The following is an 18,282-nucleotide window of genomic DNA, read 5'->3' as shown; positions in this document are numbered from 1 at the left end:
AAGGTCCGGGCAGTATTATACTGTGAAACCTTCACTATTTATTTAATTTTTTTTTGTCACTGTGTGTCCACTTTTTCACGTGTGTCCACGTCCTTACTAGGATTTTGTCGGGATGCGGTTCCCTTACGGGTTCCTCTCTTGGCAGGTCTAGGGGGGGAGTGTGTGGCCATCAGGTTCCGCTCCCCCCTGAACCCCCCTGGCTCTCCTCTTTCGGGAGGAGAGCGTTGTTGGCTCCCCTCTTCCGGGAGGGGAGCACAGTCTTTGGCTCCCAGTGCCTTGCTCGGGTGAGAACTCGGGCAGGTATTGAGGGTAAGATTGGGTCGCCTCTGGCTCCGGCTGGAGGTGGCTATTTGTCCCTGTGCCTCGCTGTGGCCTTCTGGCACGGAGGGACGGGGAATGGTTTGGGGGACCCTTCTCCTTTTGGAGAAGGTTTCAAGAAGACCAGCATCCTAGTGCACTTTTTTTTGTGGCACTTGTCACTTTTTTAAGCGCACTCGGGTTTTGTACACGAATTCGGGCTTTCGATAAAAAAAAAAAAATCTGTTCTTATCAGTTTAATATCTGATACGTCCCCTATCTGGGGACCATATATTAAATGGATTTTTAGAACAGGGAGATGGAAAAAGAGCTTGCTCTGTCCACTCCACGCATTGACCTGGTATTGCAGTATCTCCAGGACCGGTGCACCCCTTCTTTAATGCAGTTTCTAAAATCAGAAAGAATTGAATTCAATGTTTTTTGTTCATTTTGCTTGTTTGTCGGATTTTGGGATGGACTCTTTAGCTTTGCTTTTCTTCTCCTCATTGGATTTTTCATGTTCAAAGTTGCAGAAGCCAGATTACAAGCTCATTTTGGTTCAACTTCAGCAACTGTGCATTGCATTGCCATGTAATGTGATGCAATGCTATCTTTCTAGCTCTCCCTTTTTACTTCCTTTTGGATAAACAGACATATTAGGCAAGCATTTTGGAGCTTTCACCTAAATAACTACAGGTGGTGAGATAAGCTGCACAATATAATTGACCTTTCAGTATATTGTTGCACACACACCATCTATTTAGCAAATGCCCTTGTTATCAACAGCAGCCTTTTAAACTCACCTGAGCTAACAGGTATGTGCGCTGGTTACTCTGCTGCGCTTAAAATTTCTTTTTTGGTTTGCTACAATGCCTTTTCTGAAACGTTGTCTCCTTCTGCTGGAACACTGACTTCTTTCATTTAATGCCTGCAGACTATAAAAGAGAACCCAACCCAAAAAGTTTGGTTGATTAGTCTGTGGCATTCTGTTAAACTGTTGCTTATGGCGGTCTCTGTGAGCTTCTCAGCGACATTCAGCCAGCCAGGTATCCTGCCTGCAGTAGATGGAATGTGGCAATGGAACGCTGGCTGCGCATGTCATAATAGGCTCTGAGCCTTTATATACCTGTGCACAGCAGCAGCCACCTTCAGTCTGCTGCTGGACAGCCAGCAGCAGCAGCAGCAGGAGAGGTATGTAATCAGGAGCCCTCCTGCTAAGGGTAGACAGCTGCTCGTTCCACCCCACCCCCCGCCTTAATTGGTTCTCCTCCCTTCCAACGGTGTTGAGGCGGGTGGGAACAGCAGGGGGTGAAGGTGCTGTGTTTAAAGAGGTGGAGTTATGCAGATCTAAAACGCGTGGATTGCAGCAGCAGCAAGCCGAAAAGTGCAGGCATGTAAGGGATCTAGAGGTTGACAACATGTCTTCTTAACGGGAGTCCAGGAGCTCATCTCCACAAATGGACTTTTCAGGATCCTTGGGTGGCTCCGTAGTTTGAAACCAATTCTGGTTATCGCTTCTCGGCCTTTTGGCTAAGATCAAGTGTAGTATCTGTTCTTATCAGTTTAATATCTGATACGTCCCCTATCTGCGGACCATATATTAAATGGATTTTTAGAACAGGGAGATGGAAAAAGAGCTTGCTCTGTCCACTCCACGCATTGACCTGGTATTGCAGTATCTCCAGGACCGGTGCACCCCTTCTTTAATGCAGTTTCTAAAATCAGAAAGAATTGAATTCAATGTTTTTTGTTCATTTTGCTTGTTTGTCGGATTTTGGGATGGACTCTTTGGCTTTGCTTTTCTTCTCCTCATTGGATTTTTCATGTTCAAAGTTGCAGAAGCCAGATTACAAGCTCATTTTGGTTCAACTTCAGCAACTGTGCATTGCATTGCCATGTAATGTGATGCAATGCTATCTTTCTAGCTCTCCCTTTTTACTTCCTTTTGGATAAACAGACATATTAGGCAAGCATTTTGGAGCTTTCACCTAAATAACTACAGGTGGTGAGATAAGCTGCACAATATAATTGACCTTTCAGTATATTGTTGCACACACACCATCTATTTAGCAAATGCCCTTGTTATCAACAGCAGCCTTTTAAACTCACCTGAGCTAACAGGTATGTGCGCTGGTTACTCTGCTGCGCTTAAAATTTCTTTTTTGGTTTGCTACAATGCCTTTTCTGAAACGTTGTCTCCTTCTGCTGGAACACTGACTTCTTTCATTTAATGCCTGCAGACTATAAAAGAGAACCCAACCCAAAAAGTTTGGTTGATTAGTCTGTGGCATTCTGTTAAACTGTTGCTTATGGCGGTCTCTGTGAGCTTCTCAGCGACATTCAGCCAGCCAGGTATCCTGCCTGCAGTAGATGGAATGTGGCAATGGAACGCTGGCTGCGCGTGTCATAATAGGCTCTGAGCCTTTATATACCTGTGCACAGCAGCAGCTACCTTCAGTCTGCTGCTGGACAGCCAGCAGCAGCAGCAGGAGAGGTATGTAATCAGGAGCCCTCCTGCTAAGGGTAGACAGCTGCTCGTTCCACCCCACCCCCCGCCTTAATTGGTTCTCCTCCCTTCCAACGGTGTTGAGGCGGGTGGGAACAGCAGGGGGTGAAGGTGCTGTGTTTAAAGAGGTGGAGTTATGCAGATCTAAAACGCGTGGATTGCAGCAGCAGCAAGCCGAAAAGTGCAGGCATGTAAGGGATCTAGAGGTTGACAACATGTCTTCTTAACGGGAGTCCAGGAGCTCATCTCCACAAATGGACTTTTCAGGATCCTTGGGTGGCTCCGTAGTTTGAAACCAATTCTGGTTATCGCTTCTCGGCCTTTTGGCTAAGATCAAGTGTAGTATCTGTTCTTATCAGTTTAATATCTGATACGTCCCCTATCTGGGGACCATATATTAAATGGATTTTTAGAACAGGGAGATGGAAAAAGAGCTTGCTCTGTCCACTCCACGCATTGACCTGGTATTGCAGTATCTCCAGGACCGGTGCACCCCTTCTTTAATGCAGTTTCTAAAATCAGAAAGAATTGAATTCAAAGTTTTTTGTTCATTTTGCTTGTTTGTCGGATTTTGGTATGGACTCTTTGGCTTTGCTTTTCTTCTCCTCATTGGATTTTTCATGTTCAAAGTTGCAGAAGCCAGATTACAAGCTCATTTTGGTTCAACTTCAGCAACTGTGCATTGCATTGCCATGTAATGTGATGCAATGCTATCTTTCTAGCTCTCCCTTTTTACTTCCTTTTGGATAAACAGACATATTAGGCAAGCATTTTGGAGCTTTCACCTAAATAACTACAGGTGGTGAGATAAGCTGCACAATATAATTGACCTTTCAGTATATTGTTGCACACACACCATCTATTTAGCAAATGCCCTTGTTATCAACAGCAGCCTTTTAAACTCACCTGAGCTAACAGGTATGTGCGCTGGTTACTCTGCTGCGCTTAAAATTTCTTTTTTGGTTTGCTACAATGCCTTTTCTGAAACGTTGTCTCCTTCTGCTGGAACACTGACTTCTTTCATTTAATGCCTGCAGACTATAAAAGAGAACCCAACCCAAAAAGTTTGGTTGATTAGTCTGTGGCATTCTGTTAAACTGTTGCTTATGGCGGTCTCTGTGAGCTTCTCAGCGACATTCAGCCAGCCAGGTATCCTGCCTGCAGTAGATGGAATGTGGCAATGGAACGATGGCTGCGCGTGTCATAATAGGCTCTGAGCCTTTATATACCTGTGCACAGCAGCAGCCACCTTCAGTCTGCTGCTGGACAGCCAGCAGCAGCAGCAGCAGGAGAGGTATGTAATCAGGAGCCCTCCTGCTAAGGGTAGACAGCTGCTCGTTCCACCCCACCCCCCGCCTTAATTGGTTCTCCTCCCTTCCAACGGTGTTGAGGCGGGTGGGAACAGCAGGGGGTGAAGGTGCTGTGTTTAAAGAGGTGGAGTTATGCAGATCTAAAACGCGTGGATTGCAGCAGCAGCAAGCCGAAAAGTGCAGGCATGTAAGGGATCTAGAGGTTGACAACATGTCTTCTTAACGGGAGTCCAGGAGCTCATCTCCACAAATGGACTTTTCAGGATCCTTGGGTGGCTCCGTAGTTTGAAACCAATTCTGGTTATCGCTTCTCGGCCTTTTGGCTAAGATCAAGTGTAGTATCTGTTCTTATCAGTTTAATATCTGATACGTCCCCTATCTGGGGACCATATATTAAATGGATTTTTAGAACAGGGAGATGGAAAAAGAGCTTGCTCTGTCCACTCCACGCATTGACCTGGTATTGCAGTATCTCCAGGACCGGTGTACCCCTTCTTTAATGCAGTTTCTAAAATCAGAAAGAATTGAATTCAAAGTTTTTTGTTCATTTTGCTTGTTTGTCGGATTTTGGTATGGACTCTTTGGCTTTGCTTTTCTTCTCCTCATTGGATTTTTCATGTTCAAAGTTGCAGAAGCCAGATTACAAGCTCATTTTGGTTCAACTTCAGCAACTGTGCATTGCATTGCCATGTAATGTGATGCAATGCTATCTTTCTAGCTCTCCCTTTTTACTTCCTTTTGGATAAACAGACATATTAGGCAAGCATTTTGGAGCTTTCACCTAAATAACTACAGGTGGTGAGATAAGCTGCACAATATAATTGACCTTTCAGTATATTGTTGCACACACACCATCTATTTAGCAAATGCCCTTGTTATCAACAGCAGCCTTTTAAACTCACCTGAGCTAACAGGTATGTGCGCTGGTTACTCTGCTGCGCTTAAAATTTCTTTTTTGGTTTGCTACAATGCCTTTTCTGAAACGTTGTCTCCTTCTGCTGGAACACTGACTTCTTTCATTTAATGCCTGCAGACTATAAAAGAGAACCCAACCCAAAAAGTTTGGTTGATTAGTCTGTGGCATTCTGTTAAACTGTTGCTTATGGCGGTCTCTGTGAGCTTCTCAGCGACATTCAGCCAGCCAGGTATCCTGCCTGCAGTAGATGGAATGTGGCAATGGAACGATGGCTGCGCGTGTCATAATAGGCTCTGAGCCTTTATATACCTGTGCACAGCAGCAGCCACCTTCAGTCTGCTGCTGGACAGCCAGCAGCAGCAGCAGCAGGAGAGGTATGTAATCAGGAGCCCTCCTGCTAAGGGTAGACAGCTGCTCGTTCCACCCCACCCCCCGCCTTAATTGGTTCTCCTCCCTTCCAACGGTGTTGAGGCGGGTGGGAACAGCAGGGGGTGAAGGTGCTGTGTTTAAAGAGGTGGAGTTATGCAGATCTAAAACGCGTGGATTGCAGCAGCAGCAAGCCGAAAAGTGCAGGCATGTAAGGGATCTAGAGGTTGACAACATGTCTTCTTAACGGGAGTCCAGGAGCTCATCTCCACAAATGGACTTTTCAGGATCCTTGGGTGGCTCCGTAGTTTGAAACCAATTCTGGTTATCGCTTCTCGGCCTTTTGGCTAAGATCAAGTGTAGTATCTGTTCTTATCAGTTTAATATCTGATACGTCCCCTATCTGGGGACCATATATTAAATGGATTTTTAGAACAGGGAGATGGAAAAAGAGCTTGCTCTGTCCACTCCACGCATTGACCTGGTATTGCAGTATCTCCAGGACCGGTGCACCCCTTCTTTAATGCAGTTTCTAAAATCAGAAAGAATTGAATTCAATGTTTTTTGTTCATTTTGCTTGTTTGTCGGATTTTGGGATGGACTCTTTGGCTTTGCTTTTCTTCTCCTCATTGGATTTTTCATGTTCAAAGTTGCAGAAGCCAGATTACAAGCTCATTTTGGTTCAACTTCAGCAACTGTGCATTGCATTGCCATGTAATGTGATGCAATGCTATCTTTCTAGCTCTCCCTTTTTACTTCCTTTTGGATAAACAGACATATTAGGCAAGCATTTTGGAGCTTTCACCTAAATAACTACAGGTGGTGAGATAAGCTGCACAATATAATTGACCTTTCAGTATATTGTTGCACACACACCATCTATTTAGCAAATGCCCTTGTTATCAACAGCAGCCTTTTAAACTCACCTGAGCTAACAGGTATGTGCGCTGGTTACTCTGCTGCGCTTAAAATTTCTTTTTTGGTTTGCTACAATGCCTTTTCTGAAACGTTGTCTCCTTCTGCTGGAACACTGACTTCTTTCATTTAATGCCTGCAGACTATAAAAGAGAACCCAACCCAAAAAGTTTGGTTGATTAGTCTGTGGCATTCTGTTAAACTGTTGCTTATGGCGGTCTCTGTGAGCTTCTCAGCGACATTCAGCCAGCCAGGTATCCTGCCTGCAGTAGATGGAATGTGGCACTGGAACGCTGGCTGCGCGTGTCATAATAGGCTCTGAGCCTTTATATACCTGTGCACAGCAGCAGCCACCTTCAGTCTGCTGCTGGACAGCCAGCAGCAGCAGCAGCAGGAGAGGTATGTAATCAGGAGCCCTCCTGCTAAGGGTAGACAGCTGCTCGTTCCACCCCACCCCCCGCCTTAATTGGTTCTCCTCCCGTCCAACGGTGTTGCGGCGGGTGGGAACAGCAGGGGGTGAAGGTGCTGTGTTTAAAGAGGTGGAGTTATGCAGATCTAAAACGCGTGGATTGCAGCAGCAGCAAGCCGAAAAGTGCAGGCATGTAAGGGATCTAGAGGTTGACAACATGTCTTCTTAACGGGAGTCCAGGAGCTCATCTCCACAAATGGACTTTTCAGGATCCTTGGGTGGCTCCGTAGTTTGAAACCAATTCTGGTTATCGCTTCTCGGCCTTTTGGCTCAGATCTGTAATGGGTCTAGTCATTTGGCTGTCTGTGCGTTAACTCTTGGCCCTGTGGCATCGCCATTTTATGGCTTAAGCCACTTGCTGCTATAAGGAGTTGGCCAGTAGACACGACTAGCGATAATGGGACGCATTCGATACGCTGGGCCCGGTGAGGCTCGAGTGAAGTTTGGAATCCAGATTGATGTGGAAGAAGGCAAAGAAGGAATCTTTACCCTCAGCTTCGTGGTGAAGGAGATTTTGTTTGGACTCCTTGAAGTGAAGAAGGAAGAAATCTTGTGCCTCCAGCAATTCAAAAGCAAGTATAATCTTGTATTTACTTCTATGGCTGTTTGCAACAATTTCTATGATTGTTTGAAAAAGAATCTGGACAATCAATATTTGGATGGGCTGACTTTTGTCATCTTGTATTGCTCCAAAGAGGTACCTCTGACTGTTTTCATGTACAACCCACATGTGGACTTGGCTTTGATTTATGCCTTTCTAAATAGGCACTGCTATATTACCAAGGTGGCAGTAAAAGTCATGAATGAGGAGGAACTATGGACCGGTAAATATCGTTTCATGGTCAAGTTCCGGGAAAGTCCTGATGAACCAGGGGGTATACATTATCCTCCATCAAATTTTTCCATTGGGAGTGAGCGGGGTTACCTGTTCTTCCCCAATGCGCCCAGGTTTTGTCGTCATTGTAGGAGGTATGGCCATACTCAGGAAGCATGCGACATCAGACAGATTATTTGCAGGAAGTGCAATGAGGTGGGTCATTCTTCCAATAATTGCAAAAATGAAATAGTCTGTAACCTCTGCGGAGAGAAGGGGCATGCCTTCAGAGACTGTATATTCCATCCTGGTTCATATGCGGGGGCAGCGGGAAGGGGAAGGAGAAGAAATGAATCTCCTGCACCCACAGCTCCAACTCCGACTGCTCCAACTCCGACTGCTCCGATATCTACTCTGGCTTTCCTGGATGAGGAGGAGGCTCGGGTTGCTTTTCCAGAACTGGTTCGTGTGAATGTAAGAGGAAATATGGAGCTGGCACCTGAGCCACCGGTGCAGAGGGCCGCGTCTGTGGCTTCAGATGTCAGTGAGTCTGAGACGATAACTGATGATCGCATAGGCATGGAAGTGGCCCCGGTGGAGGATCTGGAGGCTGAAATTCCAGACATGATGGTTACATTGCAGGGGGAAGAGGAGTCTGATCTGACCAGAACACCGCATGTGGCCTGGAGCGATGTCGTTTCTGACCTTGAGGAGGAGGGATGTCAGGGGGACTTTGACCCCCAGCGGCGGGATTATAGTTCAGATGAAGATGGAGGCGCTTCAGTGAAGAAAAAGAAGAAAACTGAACCATCCTTTTCCCCTTTAAGTGACTGCAGTGTGAGTCCAGCCCGGGTGTACCCTACTGCATCCGATCCCCAAGATGTGTCTTTTTTGGGGGAAGGCACAAACTACGATATCTGCACGTCCAGCGTCCTACCCCCAGAAGGGTTAGGATGATGTACAGGTGGGCATGTTGTCGTGACCTGCCACATCAAATTAATAGATGGGTGCCCAAGTTGCTCTCAGCATCTTGTCGCTAAATGTTCGGCTGATTAAATCTGAGTCGAGAAGAGTGGCAATTTTGGACTACTTGAGCAACTTGGATGCGGACGTATACTGTGTGCAGGAGTGTGCGATCTCCGATCCCTTAAGTGAAAATGCATGGCCTTTAGGTCAAAGTGTGTGGTCTGGTTCTGTATGTAATAAAAATTGTGGGGTAGGTGTTTTGGTGAAGGGTTATAGTGTTAAGATAGAAAGTTACATGGTGGTGGAGGCGGGGAGGTGTGTAATATGTGAGTTAAATTGTAGGGGGTGGAGGGTTAGGGTGGTAAATATGTATGCACCAATAGATAAAGGGGAGAGGCTGGAAATTTTTGAGAAATTATGTTTTTTTTTATCTGGCAAAATGCCAATAATTTTTGTTGGAGATTTCAATTGTGTGACGGAGGGGGATAAGATGGATGTTACAGGTAAAAGACTCAAGAGTCTTGTGGCGGATTTTTCCTTACAGGATGCTGCGGAAGTTTTTTTAGGTAATCCACCTCCTGCGACCTATAAGGCCGACAGGGGAGGCATAGAGTCTAGAATAGACCGTATCTTCTTTTCTTCACAAAATGTTATTTGTAGGAATTTCCAGCAGGAAGATGTTCCCTTCTCTGACCATGTGTGTTTGAGGGCACGTCTAGAAGGTAAGATTTCCTTTGTATATGGTGGTGGCGTGTGGAAACTTAATGTGCGTTTGCTGGAAGATAATAGGATCATGTGTGATTTTAGGCGAATGTATGTTAGGTGGAGGGATAAAAAAAGTGATTACAGGAATGTGCTTGAGTGGTGGGACTGGATGAAGAGTGAGATTGTTTTTTTCTTTAGAAAAAGGGGCAGGAGGAAAGCAGCAATGAATAGAGCAAAATTTAATGATTTAAGCTCTAGACTGGAGTGGCTGAGGAAGTTAAGGATGATTGGAGTGGATGTGGATGTTTTGATGTGTCAAGTGAAAGAAGAGATTAAGAAATATATTGAGGGTAAAGGGAAAGAAATTATTTACCGTTCTAAGATTGAACATTTGGAGAAAAATGAGAAATGCACAAGGTTTTTTTTCAAAAAAGTTTTTGGGAAGAAAGTAGATATGGATGAGGTGGTGAATGGCGATGGGGTGTGTGTGAGTGGGAAGGATGTGATGCAGGAGGTGGTGTTGTTTTATAAGGAGTTGTATGGGGAAAAATGGGTTGATGATAGGATGTTGACTGATGCTTTGGGGTGTTTAGAAGGTTGTTTGGGTGAGGATGAACGTGAAATATTGGATGATGTAATTGTGTTGGATGAAGTTAAAAAAGTGGTGATGTCTGCGAGTAAGAATAAAACACCTGGGAAGGATGGACTGCCCGTGGAGTTATATGTTAAGGAATGGGACACGATGGGAAATGACTTATTGGAGGTGTGCCAGTATATGTTCACGGAGAATATGTTGAGTGAATCTATGAGAGATGGGGTGGTGGTTTTGGTTCATAAGAAAGGTGATAAAAAGGATTTGGGGAATTGGAGGCCAATCACCCTTTTGAATGCAGACTATAAGGTGTTTAGTAAATTGTTGGCTAGCCGGATGCGGGAAGTGATTGGCGGTGTGGTGGATGAAGATCAAGTGTGTGCAGTGCCTGGGAGAAGTATGACTGAAAATTTGGTGTTGTTGCGTGATGTGATTGGGGATTGTATGAGTCGTAAGCAGAAATGTTTGTTGTTTTCGGTTGATTTTGAAAAAGCTTTTGACCGTGTGTCACATAGCTTTATGTTTAAGGTTTTGTCTAAGATGGGTTATTCCAGGAATTTTGTAAACTGTGTTAGGAGTTTGTATTGTAATGTTTCAAGTGAATTTTTGGTGAATGGGTGGTTGAGTGAGAAAGTGAGAATTAAATCAGGAGTGCGTCAGGGGTGCCCTATGTCCCCTTTTTTGTTTATTAGTGTGATTGAAGTGTTGATGTGTATGGTTAGGAAGGATAAGTTTATGAGAGGTGTGATGATTCCTGGGAGTAATGGAAAGGATGTGAGAATTCTAGGTTACATGGATGATGTAGTGATTGTGAGTGGGAATATGGCTGCGATGAGTAGGACAAGGTTGATATTAAGTTTGTTTTGTAGTGTCTCAGCTTTTAAGGTCAATTGGACTAAGAGTTCCTTTAAATGTTTTGGTGAGAGGAATGTACGGATGGATGGTGTGAGGTGTGAGGATGGTGCAATAAAGGTGCTTGGGATTAAGTTTAATGATGATTTGAAAGGAAATGAGAGTTGGGAACATTGTGGGGTGAGAGTGGTGCGCAAGTTGAATTTTTGGCGAATGAGAGAATTAACTCTGACTGGGAAAGTTCTGATTATTAAGGCGGTTATTTTGACTATTTTGTTGTTTGTTGCGAATGTATATCCTGCTGCTTTTAAGAAAATTAGGAAAACTGAGAAATTCATCTTTAATTTTCTTTGGGGAAGTCGCATGGAGAAATTGAAACGGGAATATGTCTATAAGTTATGTGTAAATGGTGGTTTGGATTTTCCAAATATTGATTTCTTTTTAGGGATTAGTTACGTGAAAATGGTGGTGGTGGTTCTAGGGAAAAGTAATAAGTGTGCTTATATGATGAAGTATTCGGCTGGATGGATGCTTTATGGCTTAAAGTGGGTCAAAAGGGATGCTAGAGTGCCTGTTGCTTTTAAGTGTCCTGTATGGTATGGTTGTGTTGAGAAATTTGTAAGGAAGTATGATTTGTTGTCCGTTAACATGAGTGATTTTAGGCAAAAGAAGAAAGTCATTAGGATGGTGCGTGAGCGTGAGGTGGTATGTAATATCAATGGGTTGAGAGGGGAGGAAGTAACCGAGATGTGGAGAAAATTAAGTATAGATGGTGTGACTAACAGACAGAGAGATATCGCTTGGATGATATTGCATGACATTTTGCCTGTTAGAGATGTGCAAAAGAAGAGGGATTTAGTTAAATCTGAGGTATGCCCGAGGGATGGATGTGGTTTGAGAGAGCATGTTAGACATATGGTATGGGATTGTGATTTTGCATATGATGTATGGAAGGGTATAGGGGGACTTTGCAAGGAATTGGTGGGTGTAAAGTATGTAAATTGGAAACTTGCTATGTTTGGGATGGGTGCATGTAGTAGAATTAAGGATAGGATTTTATGGTTGTTGGTGGTGTGTGTAATTGAAAGTTTGTGGGATGCGAGGAATTTGTTAGTTTTTAAAAGGAAGAAAATGTCAGTTAATGAATGTTTGAGATTGATTCTGTCACGTATGTATGTAATATACCTCTGGGATCAGGAACGTGGAAGTATTATAGATGCTGAAGGGATCTGGAAGTTTAAAAAGTGGAGGTTTTTGGTAAAGTTTAATTAGTAGTGTATAATGTACCTGATGATAAGGTTTGGTTTTATTTTTGATTATATACCAAGTGTGATGAAAGGCTAAGTGTCAATGAAAGGCTTTTGTAAGTCGATTTGATTGAGCTTATGCTCCGGCCTATCTGATTTGGAAAAAAAAAAAAAAAAAAAAAAAAAAATCTGTTCTTATCAGTTTAATATCTGATACGTCCCCTATCTGGGGACCATATATTAAATGGATTTTTAGAACAGGGAGATGGAAAAAGAGCTTGCTCTGTCCACTCCACGCATTGACCTGGTATTGCAGTATCTCCAGGACCGGTGCACCCCTTCTTTAATGCAGTTTCTAAAATCAGAAAGAATTGAATTCAATGTTTTTTGTTCATTTTGCTTGTTTGTCGGATTTTGGGATGGACTCTTTGGCTTTGCTTTTCTTCTCCTCATTGGAGTTTTCATGTTCAAAGTTGCAGAAGCCAGATTACAAGCTCACTTTGGTTCAACTTCAGCAACTGTGCATTGCATTGCCATGTAATGTGATGCAATGCTATCTTTCTAGCTCTCCCTTTTTACTTCCTTTTGGATAAACAGACATATTAGGCTAGCATTTTGGAGCTTTCACCTAAATAACTACAGGTGGTGAGATAAGCTGCACAATATAATTGACCTTTCAGTATATTGTTGCACACACACCATCTATTTAGCAAATGCCCTTGTTATCAACAGCAGCCTTTTAAACTCACCTGAGCTAACAGGTATGTGCGCTGGTTACTCTGCTGCGCTTAAAATTTCTTTTTTGGTTTGCTACAATGCCTTTTCTGAAACGTTGTCTCCTTCTGCTGGAACACTGACTTCTTTCATTTAATGCCTGCAGACTATAAAAGAGAACCCAACCCAAAAAGTTTGGTTGATTAGTCTGTGGCATTCTGTTAAACTGTTGCTTATGGCGGTCTCTGTGAGCTTCTCAGCGACATTCAGCCAGCCAGGTATCCTGCCTGCAGTAGATGGAATGTGGCAATGGAACGCTGGCTGCGCGTGTCATAATAGGCTCTGAGCCTTTATATACCTGTGCACAGCAGCAGCCACCTTCAGTCTGCTGCTGGACAGCCAGCAGCAGCAGCAGCAGGAGAGGTATGTAATCAGGAGCCCTCCTGCTAAGGGTAGACAGCTGCTCGTTCCACCCCACCCCCCGCCTTAATTGGTTCTCCTCCCTTCCAACGGTGTTGAGGCGGGTGGGAACAGCAGGGGGTGAAGGTGCTGTGTTTAAAGAGGTGGAGTTATGCAGATCTAAAACGCTTGGATTGCAGCAGCAGCAAGCCGAAAAGTGCAGGCATGTAAGGGATCTAGAGGTTGACAACATGTCTTCTTAACGGGAGTCCAGGAGCTCATCTCCACAAATGGACTTTTCAGGATCCTTGGGTGGCTCCGTAGTTTGAAACCAATTCTGGTTATCGCTTCTCGGCCTTTTGGCTAAGATCAAGTGTAGTATCTGTTCTTATCAGTTTAATATCTGATACGTCCCCTATCTGGGGACCATATATTAAATGGATTTTTAGAACAGGGAGATGGAAAAAGAGCTTGCTCTGTCCACTCCACGCATTGACCTGGTATTGCAGTATCTCCAGGACCGGTGCACCCCTTCTTTAATGCAGTTTCTAAAATCAGAAAGAATTGAATTCAATGTTTTTTGTTCATTTTGCTTGTTTGTCGGATTTTGGGATGGACTCTTTGGCTTTGCTTTTCTTCTCCTCATTGGATTTTTCATGTTCAAAGTTGCAGAAGCCAGATTACAAGCTCATTTTGGTTCAACTTCAGCAACTGTGCATTGCATTGCCATGTAATGTGATGCAATGCTATCTTTCTAGCTCTCCCTTTTTACTTCCTTTTGGATAAACAGACATATTAGGCAAGCATTTTGGAGCTTTCACCTAAATAACTACAGGTAGTGAGATAAGCTGCACAATATAATTGACCTTTCAGTATATTGTTGCACACACACCATCTATTTAGCAAATGCCCTTGTTATCAACAGCAGCCTTTTAAACTCACCTGAGCTAACAGGTATGTGCGCTGGTTACTCTGCTGCGCTTAAAATTTCTTTTTTGGTTTGCTACAATGCCTTTTCTGAAACGTTGTCTCCTTCTGCTGGAACACTGACTTCTTTCATTTAATGCCTGCAGACTATAAAAGAGAACCCAACCCAAAAAGTTTGGTTGATTAGTCTGTGGCATTCTGTTAAACTGTTGCTTATGGCGGTCTCTGTGAGCTTCTCAGCGACATTCAGCCAGCCAGGTATCCTGCCTGCAGTAGATGGAATGTGGCAATGGAACGCTGGCTGCGCGTGTCATAATAGGCTCTGAGCCTTTATATACCTGTGCACAGCAGCAGCCACCTTCAGTCTGCTGCTGGACAGCCAGCAGCAGCAGCAGCAGGAGAGGTATGTAATCAGGAGCCCTCCTGCTAAGGGTAGACAGCTGCTCGTTCCACCCCACCCCCCGCCTTAATTGGTTCTCCTCCCTTCCAACGGTGTTGAGGCGGGTGGGAACAGCAGGGGGTGAAGGTGCTGTGTTTAAAGAGGTGGAGTTATGCAGATCTAAAACGCGTGGATTGCAGCAGCAGCAAGCCGAAAAGTGCAGGCATGTAAGGGATCTAGAGGTTGACAACATGTCTTCTTAACGGGAGTCCAGGAGCTCATCTCCACAAATGGACTTTTCAGGATCCTTGGGTGGCTCCGTAGTTTGAAACCAATTCTGGTTATCGCTTCTCGGCCTTTTGGCTAAGATCAAGTGTAGTATCTGTTCTTATCAGTTTAATATCTGATACGTCCCCTATCTGGGGACCATATATTAAATGGATTTTTAGAACAGGGAGATGGAAAAAGAGCTTGCTCTGTCCACTCCACGCATTGACCTGGTATTGCAGTATCTCCAGGACCGATGCACCCCTTCTTTAATGCAGTTTCTAAAATCAGAAAGAATTGAATTCAATGTTTTTTGTTCATTTTGCTTGTTTGTCGGATTTTGGGATGGACTCTTTGGCTTTGCTTTTCTTCTCCTCATTGGATGTTTCATGTTCAAAGTTGCAGAAGCCAGATTACAAGCTCATTTTGGTTCAACTTCAGCAACTGTGCATTGCATTGCCATGTAATGTGATGCAATGCTATCTTTCTAGCTCTCCCTTTTTACTTCCTTTTGGATAAACAGACATATTAGGCAAGCATTTTGGAGCTTTCACCTAAATAACTACAGGTGGTGAGATAAGCTGCACAATATAATTGACCTTTCAGTATATTGTTGCACACACACCATCTATTTAGCAAATGCCCTTGTTATCAACAGCAGCCTTTTAAACTCACCTGAGCTAACAGGTATGTGCGCTGGTTACTCTGCTGCGCTTAAAATTTCTTTTTTGGTTTGCTACAATGCCTTTTCTGAAACGTTGTCTCCTTCTGCTGGAACACTGACTTCTTTCATTTAATGCCTGCAGACTATAAAAGAGAACCCAACCCAAAAAGTTTGGTTGATTAGTCTGTGGCATTCTGTTAAACTGTTGCTTATGGCGGTCTCTGTGAGCTTCTCAGCGACATTCAGCCAGCCAGGTATCCTGCCTGCAGTAGATGGAATGTGGCAATGGAACGCTGGCTGCGCGTGTCATAATAGGCTCTGAGCCTTTATATACCTGTGCACAGCAGCAGCCACCTTCAGTCTGCTGCTGGACAGCCAGCAGCAGCAGCAGCAGGAGAGGTATGTAATCAGGAGCCCTCCTGCTAAGGGTAGACAGCTGCTTGTTCCACCCCACCCCCCGCCTTAATTGGTTCTCCTCCCTTCCAACGGTGTTGAGGCGGGTGGGAACAGCAGGGGGTGAAGGTGCTGTGTTTAAAGAGGTGGAGTTATGCAGATCTAAAACGCGTGGATTGCAGCAGCAGCAAGCCGAAAAGTGCAGGCATGTAAGGGATCTAGAGGTTGACAACATGTCTTCTTAACGGGAGTCCAGGAGCTCATCTCCACAAATGGACTTTTCAGGATCCTTGGGTGGCTCCGTAGTTTGAAACCAATTCTGGTTATCGCTTCTCGGCCTTTTGGCTAAGATCAAGTGTAGTATCTGTTCTTATCAGTTTAATATCTGATACGTCCCCTATCTGGGGACCATATATTAAATGGATTTTTAGAACAGGGAGATGGAAAAAGAGCTTGCTCTGTCCACTCCACGCATTGACCTGGTATTGCAGTATCTCCAGGACCGGTGCACCCCTTCTTTAATGCAGTTTCTAAAATCAGAAAGAATTGAATTCAATGTTTTTTGTTCATTTTGCTTGTTTGTCGGATTTTGGGATGGACTCTTTGGCTTTGCTTTTCTTCTCCTCATTGGATTTTTCATGTTCAAAGTTGCAGAAGCCAGATTACAAGCTCATTTTGGTTCAACTTCAGCAACTGTGCATTGCATTGCCATGTAATGTGATGCAATGCTATCTTTCTAGCTCTCCCTTTTTACTTCCTTTTGGATAAACAGACATATTAGGCAAGCATTTTGGAGCTTTCACCTAAATAACTACAGGTGGTGAGATAAGCTGCACAATATAATTGACCTTTCAGTATATTGTTGCACACACACCATCTATTTAGCAAATGCCCTTGTTATCAACAGCAGCCTTTTAAACTCACCTGAGCTAACAGGTATGTGCGCTGGTTACTCTGCTGCGCTTAAAATTTCTTTTTTGGTTTGCTACAATGCCTTTTCTGAAACGTTGTCTCCTTCTGCTGGAACACTGACTTCTTTCATTTAATGCCTGCAGACTATAAAAGAGAACCCAACCCAAAAAGTTTTTTTGATTAGTCTGTGGCATTCTGTTAAACTGTTGCTTATGGCGGTCTCTGTGAGCTTCTCAGCGACATTCAGCCAGCCAGGTATCCTGCCTGCAGTAGATGGAATGTGGCAATGGAACGCTGGCTGCGCGTGTCATAATAGGCTCTGAGCCTTTATATACCTGTGCACAGCAGCAGCCACCTTCAGTCTGCTGCTGGACAGCCAGCAGCAGCAGCAGCAGGAGAGGTATGTAATCAGGAGCCTTCCTGCTAAGGGTAGACAGCTGCTCGTTCCACCCCACCCCCGCCTTAATTGGTTCTCCTCCCTTCCAACGGTGTTGAGGCGGGTGGGAACAGCAGGGGGTGAAGGTGCTGTGTTTAAAGAGGTGGAGTTATGCAGATCTAAAACGCGTGGATTGCAGCAGCAGCAAGCCGAAAAGTGCAGGCATGTAAGGGATCTAGAGGTTGACAACATGTCTTCTTAACGGGAGTCCAGGAGCTCATCTCCACAAATGGACTTTTCAGGATCCTTGGGTGGCTCCGTAGTTTGAAACCAATTCTGGTTATCGCTTCTCGGCCTTTTGGCTAAGATCAAGTGCAGTGATCTACCGGTTGCTGCCTTGGTCTTGGCTGAGAGGTGCCTTGGGTACCCGGCTCCTTGGCCTCGGGGGATCGCTGCATGTAGCAGTGCGGCTTCACCCCCTTGCTGCTTTTGGGGAGCCGGATTAGTCCCGGGGCAACGAGGGGCGATCAGCCTGCCTGCTTTTTTTAAGTAGGCGAGGAGGATTTTTGCCACCTTTGGTGTGAAGATATGGACGGGAGAAGCCCAAATATGCTGACCTGTGAAGAGGTCCCAGTTTTTGCAAGATTGAAGAATGCAGTGCGGTTTATTTTTTTGGATCCAGAGAAGAAGAAGTCTGGCTTGTTTTTTTTGGTAGAGAAGATTTTGTTTGGACTATTGGAAGTTCAAATGGAACAAGTTTTGTCTATGTTGGAGTTCCCGAAGAGAGGGATATATGATGTTATTTTTTGTTCAGAAGATATCTTTTCTGACTTTTGGAAGAGAATGGATCTAGTGAAGGAAGATTCGATACTTGAAGGTGTTTTTTTTGTGTCGCATTTTCCTAGGAAGGAAAGGCTAATAGTAATAAGGATGTATAGTCCTTTCATATTGGAAGAAGAGATCATGACCTTTTTATCCCGGTACTGTGAGAAAGTGAGTTCTGCTGGCAAAATGTTTAACCGATATGGTTTTTGGACCACGAGGTGGAGGTTCCTGGTCAAGTTCAAGGAAAGTTCGGATGGTGTTGTGGTACTCCCACCAAGTAGATTCAAAATCGGGACAGTTAATGGAGATATGTTCTTTACAGGTATGCCGAAGTTTTGTAGGCGTTGTAAACAGTATGGCCATGAAAAGGATTCCTGTACATTACAGTGGTGTGCCAAGTGTGAAGAAGTGGGACATAAGGCAGAGAATTGTGAAAAAAGTAAGAAATGTAATCTATGTGGTGGCAGTGGT

The 18,282-nt window shown here is 44.3% G+C and overlaps 9 non-coding genes across 9 annotated transcripts; all 9 read left to right on the top strand.

The window, feature by feature from the left end:
• The first annotated feature begins 507 nt into the window (after positions 1–507).
• Positions 508–692, top strand: LOC141235320 (U2 spliceosomal RNA). Its single transcript, XR_012301167.1, has one exon. It is a non-coding gene; the product is annotated as a U2 spliceosomal RNA (small nuclear RNA).
• Positions 693–1,807: 1,115 nt separating this feature from the next.
• Positions 1,808–1,998, top strand: LOC141235253 (U2 spliceosomal RNA). The gene has a single exon (XR_012301105.1). It is a non-coding gene; the product is annotated as a U2 spliceosomal RNA (small nuclear RNA).
• A 1,112-nt stretch (positions 1,999–3,110) lies between these two features.
• Positions 3,111–3,301, top strand: LOC141235167 (U2 spliceosomal RNA). Its single transcript, XR_012301022.1, has one exon. It is a non-coding gene; the product is annotated as a U2 spliceosomal RNA (small nuclear RNA).
• A 1,115-nt stretch (positions 3,302–4,416) lies between these two features.
• LOC141235205 (U2 spliceosomal RNA) lies at positions 4,417–4,607 on the top strand. Its single transcript, XR_012301059.1, has one exon. It is a non-coding gene; the product is annotated as a U2 spliceosomal RNA (small nuclear RNA).
• Positions 4,608–5,722: 1,115 nt separating this feature from the next.
• On the top strand, positions 5,723–5,913 carry LOC141235155 (U2 spliceosomal RNA). Its single transcript, XR_012301010.1, has one exon. It is a non-coding gene; the product is annotated as a U2 spliceosomal RNA (small nuclear RNA).
• Positions 5,914–12,105: 6,192 nt separating this feature from the next.
• LOC141235333 (U2 spliceosomal RNA) lies at positions 12,106–12,296 on the top strand. Its single transcript, XR_012301176.1, has one exon. It is a non-coding gene; the product is annotated as a U2 spliceosomal RNA (small nuclear RNA).
• A 1,115-nt stretch (positions 12,297–13,411) lies between these two features.
• LOC141235144 (U2 spliceosomal RNA) lies at positions 13,412–13,602 on the top strand. The gene has a single exon (XR_012300999.1). It is a non-coding gene; the product is annotated as a U2 spliceosomal RNA (small nuclear RNA).
• A 1,115-nt stretch (positions 13,603–14,717) lies between these two features.
• LOC141235169 (U2 spliceosomal RNA) lies at positions 14,718–14,908 on the top strand. The gene has a single exon (XR_012301024.1). It is a non-coding gene; the product is annotated as a U2 spliceosomal RNA (small nuclear RNA).
• Positions 14,909–16,023: 1,115 nt separating this feature from the next.
• On the top strand, positions 16,024–16,214 carry LOC141235133 (U2 spliceosomal RNA). The gene has a single exon (XR_012300988.1). It is a non-coding gene; the product is annotated as a U2 spliceosomal RNA (small nuclear RNA).
• Positions 16,215–18,282: the final 2,068 nt, after the last annotated feature.

The sequence above is a fragment of the Phyllobates terribilis genome, unplaced genomic scaffold, assembly GCF_046119375.1.
Source record: "Phyllobates terribilis strain yellow unplaced genomic scaffold, ASM4611937v1 Scaffold_650__1_contigs__length_881393, whole genome shotgun sequence".
Taxonomy (NCBI): Eukaryota; Metazoa; Chordata; class Amphibia; order Anura; family Dendrobatidae; genus Phyllobates; species Phyllobates terribilis.
Note: the sequence above shows the minus strand (reverse complement) of the source record. Positions and strands in the feature narration are given on the sequence as shown.